At 36.8% G+C, this 6,514-nt stretch overlaps 1 protein-coding gene across 2 annotated transcripts in view; it reads left to right on the forward strand.

The window, feature by feature from the left end:
- The window catches only part of LOC102017498 (chromosome unknown open reading frame, human CXorf21), an 85,514-nt gene that overhangs the window by 55,609 nt on the left and 23,391 nt on the right, over window positions 1-6,514 (forward strand). Inside the window, exon 3 of one of the 2 annotated variants that reach the window (XM_013507559.1) lies at window positions 4,039-4,188. The gene's annotated coding sequence lies outside the window, so the exon portion shown is untranslated. Of the gene's footprint in view, window positions 1-3,993; window positions 4,189-6,514 lie in introns of those variants that run through there. The other variant, XM_005410129.2, reaches the window with a different exon arrangement.

A 6,514-nucleotide genomic window follows, 5' to 3' on the forward strand; every position in this document is an offset into this window, starting at 1 on the left:
GCTTGCCAGGCAGACGCTTTTGCCGCTAAGCTAAATCCCCAGCCCCTAGAGTTTTAAGATGGTAAGTTTAGGTAATGCCATAAAGATAAGTGAGGATGTGATTCTTGGGGACAAAAGATTAAAGATTTGGCCTTATTTATGTTAAGTCATCAAATGCTCATAAATGAAATTCTCATGATCATAAGATCATAAGATGCAGACATCAGGTGTAGGGATACTGATACACAGGACCTCCAAAGAAGATAATGGCAGGTGTGGCAACTGATGAGGGCAACAAGGGAAAGTACTGAAAGAAAGAAAATTGACAATGTTTTTGTTTGGTTGTTTGTTTGTTTTGTTTTGGTACCAGGAACCTTGCATTTGATATGTAGAACCTTGCTTTTGCCCGGTAGGCATTTGCACCACTGAGCTATATCCCCGGTCCCCTGAAAGAAAGAAAATTGAAGACTGGGAATTTCAGTTCTAGGAAATAGATGAAGCCAGGCATGGTGATGCTTACAATCCCAGTACTTTTGGAGGATGAGATAGGAGGATGGTAAATTCAAATGCAGCCTGGGGAGTTTAGAGATTTACTGAGACTTTGTCCCAAAAATAAATAAAAAATAAAAATCTGGAGATGTATCTCAGTGTGAAGGTCCTTGGTTCAATTTCTAGCTCCCCACCACACTTGACAGGAAACCAGTGAAGGAGATTAGAAAGTGGGGAGATAGAATAACTAATAGTGTGCAAAGACACAAAATCAACTGGGTAAGTGTGACATGGTGGAGCATGCCTGTAATCCCAGAACTTAGGAGGCTGAGGCAAGAGGATTGTTGCAAGTTCAAGACCAGCCTGAGCTACAAAGTGAGCTCAAGGGCAGCCTGAACTGCGTAGGGAGACCCTCTCTCAAAAACAAAGACATAGGGGCTGGAGATTTAGCTCAGTGGCACAGCGCCTGCCTGGCAAGCGCAAGGTCATGAGTTCGATTCCTGGTACCGGAGAAAAACCAAAAAAAAAAAAAAAAACAAAGACATACAAAATAAATTTAGACAGAAAAAAGGTAAGGTACAGAATAGCATAGATAATGTCATAATATTTGTTTATTTATTTATGTTGTCCTTTTGAGACAGGCTCTCACTATGCAGTTCAGACTGGCCTTGAGCTCACTTTGTAGCCCAGGCTCATCTTGAACTGGAAAAGATCCTCCTGCCTCAGCCTTCAGAGAGCTGAGATTACAGGCCTGGAATTACAGGCATGCGCCAGCACGCCTGGCTGGAAGACAGAATTTATCTTGATATAGTTGAAGTTTGCTGGAATAAATTTGTGAGCTGATCAGTTTTTGTGTGTGTACAGAAATACATATATATTTAACATATACTGATATACATCTTTCTCTGGTTAGGAAAAGGCAATAATGGACTTTATCAGGGACTAGACATTGGCAAATAGGATGTGACAGAAAGGCCTATTGCTGAGAAATTTAGAGTGCTAGTAAGAGCACTTAGAGGTGAGGATAGGGTGGCCAGGGTGGTGAAGATTGAGACTGAGCTGTGTGTGGATGATATCATAATGGAAAGAAATTGGAAGATACTTTTCCCACCAGCAGAGGTAATTGGATAATAGGAATAATATCCACTTAGAGGAACTTAAATCAAGGCAATAATTCTTGTCTACCATCCAGGAGGTTGATGGAAAATCATATAATAAGATTGCAGCTACAAAAGGATGTAATACTATTTTATTGTAGTCAGCAAAGAAAAAGCAGTTTAAAGCCAGTTTCATATGTTTAGGTTTTATGACAGGAGAAATGGTAAACTACCTTCATACAGTGCCAACTTTTTGACTGCAATTTTCCCCCCTGGAAAGGATGATTTTTATAAAAAAGAGTAACTTAAGGGAAAAATGAGGAATAAGTGTAAGGAAAATACATGTAACTGAAGCCAACCCAGAGCAGATGGCATCACTACACATTTGTGATTTCATGGCAATTCCAGGTGCGTTCTTGTGGAACTCACCAGAGAGTTTCTGGAGTTAGGTAAGACTCACTCTAGGGCAGCAGTGGTGAACCTATGGCATGCATGCCGCAGAGCAGACACAGAACCCTCTCTGTTGGCACTAGAGCCAAGTTGCCCCAGGAGTTGTTTTCTAAACTAAAACCTCAGTATTCAGGATTAATTGCAATGTTGACATTTTGCAATAAATATGTGGGTTTGGGATTCCACTTGTTTTTTTGTTTGTTTTTAATTCCAGTTTGGGCCCTGGGTCTCTAAAAGGTTTACCATCAGTGCTGTAGGGTATCCACTTGGTTGTGGCTGTGAAACAAGACAGTGTTTAGCCCTGAAGGTGCTGTATACCTTTTGTGGACAGATAAATCCTTGATAGGTCACAGCCTGGAGACATCCTTGGAACCTGATTGTGTAGAATTACACTCTGACTGAACTTGCCCTTGGGGCTATGAGTCTGGTATTTCTTGTGGTGGCAGGTCAAGTCAGATTTGAAAGTACTGTAGTAGTTTCAAATGTAGTTTCAAATGTCTCTTATGGAGGAACGTGCCTTTTCAACTAGATCTAAGTAATGTTCCCTGATTGTATAGAAAATCATGAAATACTAACAAAGAAAAATGCTATTACACTTTCAAATATTAGATTTTAGGGGCTGGGGATTTAGCTCAGTGGTGCAGCGCCTGCCTGGCAAGTGTGAGGTCCTGAGTTTGATTCCTGGTACCTCCCAAATAAATAAATTTTTAAAAATGAATATTATATTTTAGGTTAACAAACATTGAACAAAACAATCATAACTGACTAATGGAAATGTTCACCAATTAAGAGTTGAGAAATTAGTTGTGATCAGAGTTAGGTAGAAAAGGACAGTGGATAAAATGTTACTGTTTGTTAGTTAACTTGAAGCAGAGTAAATCAGTTAAATGACTTTGAAAACCTTAATTTTTAAAATTTTCCCTTTTGAGTGTCAAGAAGAGCTCACCTTGTGCTGACAGTCTTGTCTGTCCCCCGGAAAAGATGTAGATTATTATACACTTGGGTCATAAAATTTAAAAAAAGTTAAAGATTGCTTAAAAACACTAGTTGTAAAATGAAAAAGTAAAACATACACATAACAGAAATTTCAAAAGGATATAGAACAAAATATAGTCTCATTCTAGAAAGACAATTGTTTGTTTTAAAATTTTTTGCATCAATGTAGAAAATGAATATCCTATTAAATAAACAATTGTGTGTATATATGCCTTAAAAATACAATTTAGAAAAAAATACAATTTACAACATGAGTTCCTATTATAACAATATATTTTAGAGATCCTTTTCTATCAGTGGACATGAATACACTTCACTCTAACAATTGTATAGTACAAATATTTAAAATTTTGACAGAAATTGGGAAATTGTCCTCTAAATATGCTTACAATCTCATTAGTAGTGTACATGAGTGCCTGGTTCTCCACACTTTGTACACAGAACTTTGCCTTTTGGTAATTGGACAGAAAACTTTTTATTTAAATTTTTGTTTTAAAAAGATTTTTATTTTATTATTTATTTATTTTTGTGTTTTTGAGACAGGGTCTAGCTATGCGATTGAGGCTGACCTTGAGCTCACTTTGTAACCCAGGCTGGTCTCTGACTCACAACAGTCCTCCTGCCTCAGCCTCCCAAGTGCTGGGATTACAGACATGCACCACTATGCCCAGCTTAAATTTTTAAAAATTGTAAAAGTGATTGAGAATACTTTAAAGATAATAGATTAGTGGTGAGCATTTTGCAAAGTCATGTATAACTGTGGGTCTCTTTTAGGAAGAGGGTCACCAAAGAATTTATTATAGGAAGAACAATTATGATGATTAGGGTTCTTACATAATGTGTAGCATTAAAATTTTTTAAACAAGAGACAGTTTCACAGATAGGTTTCAGTTTTCAAAAAAGGGGAAGAAATACCATTCTGTAGCTCGATGTGGGTTTGTCAGTTATTACCTCCTCATTTCCTGGGACTTCCCACTGCTTATTTAGCACAAATCAGACTTAAGTAAAAATATCTCTTTTTCCATAGGATCAGTTATAATGAGAATGGTCATGCAATGACCAGCTCAGTCTCTTGGTTTTACCCGTGAAGGACTGGCGAACCTCTGCAGAGTGCTGCGAGCTTGTTCTCTACTTGGTCAATTACTGCAGAAACAGAAGAACAGACTACTTAGTGAAGGTAAGAAAAAGGAGGCAAAGGGCCTTACACTTCTGTTTACATTTCCTCTCATTTCTCGTCTCATACTTTCTTAGCCTATTATCGTCAGAACTTAGGTGGAATCTTGCAACATCTAAAATGCTTTTCTAGCTTACTAACTCAGAGGTGATATGAAGCAAGTATTCAAAGAAATTGGACAATAAGTGTAGCCAAACATTTCCTTTTCTTAACTTCATGTCCATATTTTGCAGATTTCAAAAATACTTTGTTAACCTAAAATCTGTGACTGGTTAGGTCAAATTCTTTGTTGTAAAATTTATTCAATCCTCTTTTACTAATTGCTACACTAGTTTAGCTTCTTTGTTTTTAAAAGAAGGCCTAAAACTTTAAGCAGAATGTTGCAGGGACAGCATAGCTCTTGAGTTCAGTTATGGTGATAAGTTTTAGAGAAAAACACAGTCACCATGTATTCCAGTTGGATTTTACTCTCAATTTTGTGGCTGAGTGAGTTTATGATGGTGGTGTTCTACATGGCAGGAGATTTTCAAAGTAAATGTGATCTACAGTGACAATGCTTTCAAAATTGTTAACTGGGTGATTTGGGGAAAGACTGTTTTTTTTTTTTTTCTTTTTCTTTTTGGCTTTTTGACTCAGGGTCTCGCTATGCAGTTCAGGCCGGCTGTGAGCTCACGTTGTAGCCCAGGCTGGTCTTGAATGCTTAAGGATCCTCCTTCCTCAGCCTCCTGAGTGCTAGGATTACAGGCATGTGCACATTTCTTATACAGGTCCATTTGAGACCATTGTTTTTGGGCTTGGGACGCTTTTTATAGGAGTGAAGAGTACTTGCAGTACATGTTAAATATCAGTGTCCTAATGGCAATTTGGGAAATTTATAAAAGAGGTCCACTGCAGCAACGTGATATTTAAAATACATCAAGTCACTGAAACATTTCCAATCACATGTAAAATGGTTATTTTAAATTTATAAAACTGTCTCTCTAGGCTCTTAACAAATGTGATATAATGTAAATGTCCCTTTACTTAACTAAATACAGTTACTTTCCCCTGAATTTTTATTTTTACAAGCTTTACTGTTTTATTTTCTTATTTAGAAATTTTTTTTTGATTGCTGGGCATGGTGGAACATGCCTGTATTCCCAGCACTAGGGAGGCTGAGGCAGGAGGATTAATGTGATTTCAAGACCAGCTTGGGCTACAAAGTGAGCTCAAAGCCAGCCTGAACTACATAGCAAGACCATATCTGAAAAAGATAAAGAAAATTTTTGTTTTTTGAGACAAAAATCTGATCTGTAGTTCAAGCTGACCTTGAACTCACTATGTAGCTCAGGCTGGCCGTAAACTCACAGCAATCCTGCCTTAGCATCCTGAGTGTTCAGATTGCAGACATGTACCACCATGCTGGGCCTAAAATATTTTTAATTAAAAGATTTTATTAGTATATATTTGTATATACTTTCAATAAAAAATATATACATTCATCATGGGTATGAAAGTTTCAAACTATATAAAATTGAGATAATAGTATGAGAACATCCTTATTTCCATCATGAAGATTAATCAGCTGTATATTTTTGCCATTTTCTTTCACTCTTTCTCTCTCTGCATTTTTTTCCTGAATCATTGAAAGCATATTGTTGACTTTAAGGAACATGTCTGTCTTTCACATCATTATAACACAATTGTGACATCAAGGAGATTTAGCACCAATAAATGCTATTATCTGTCATATGACCCACATTAAAATTTCCCCAATTATCACATCCTTTGGACCTTTTTTATATCTAGTACCCAATCAAAAGCCTTGAACTGAGCTTGATTGCCATGCCTAAAATTATGTAAATGTTAATGATAATAAGCATAATTAACATAGTTAACAATGATTAATGACTGAAACAGTAAGAAAATTTAACATCAGTACAATATTACTGTGACTGTTTTTCTTTTTTTTCCTAGTCCTGGGGACTGAACCTAGGGCCTTCAAACTCAGTTACTTTCCCAGACTCCCTTTTTTAAACTTTGAGATTGGATGTTGCTCAATTGCCCAGGCTGGGCTGAAATTTCCAATCCTCCTGACTCATTGTTCCAGAGTTGTGGGATTATAGGCATGTGCCACTGAGTGTGGCTAGTTTTCTTAATTTTTTTTAGTCATCTATTTTGTGTCCAAATACATTCAAAGTAATTTTTAAAAATGATCACAAGGTTTGTTTTTTCAATTTGTGAGGTGGTAAGAAAGAATATGGACCCAGGTCAGTAAAGGGACAAACTATTCTTAAAGATAAGTTTATTAGTCAGTCAGCCCCAAATAGTAGAAAAAGCTACAAAAACT

The sequence above is a fragment of the Chinchilla lanigera genome, unplaced genomic scaffold, assembly GCF_000276665.1.
Source record: "Chinchilla lanigera isolate Chin_1 unplaced genomic scaffold, ChiLan1.0 scaffold00130, whole genome shotgun sequence".
In the NCBI taxonomy this organism is placed as follows: domain Eukaryota; kingdom Metazoa; phylum Chordata; class Mammalia; order Rodentia; family Chinchillidae; genus Chinchilla; species Chinchilla lanigera.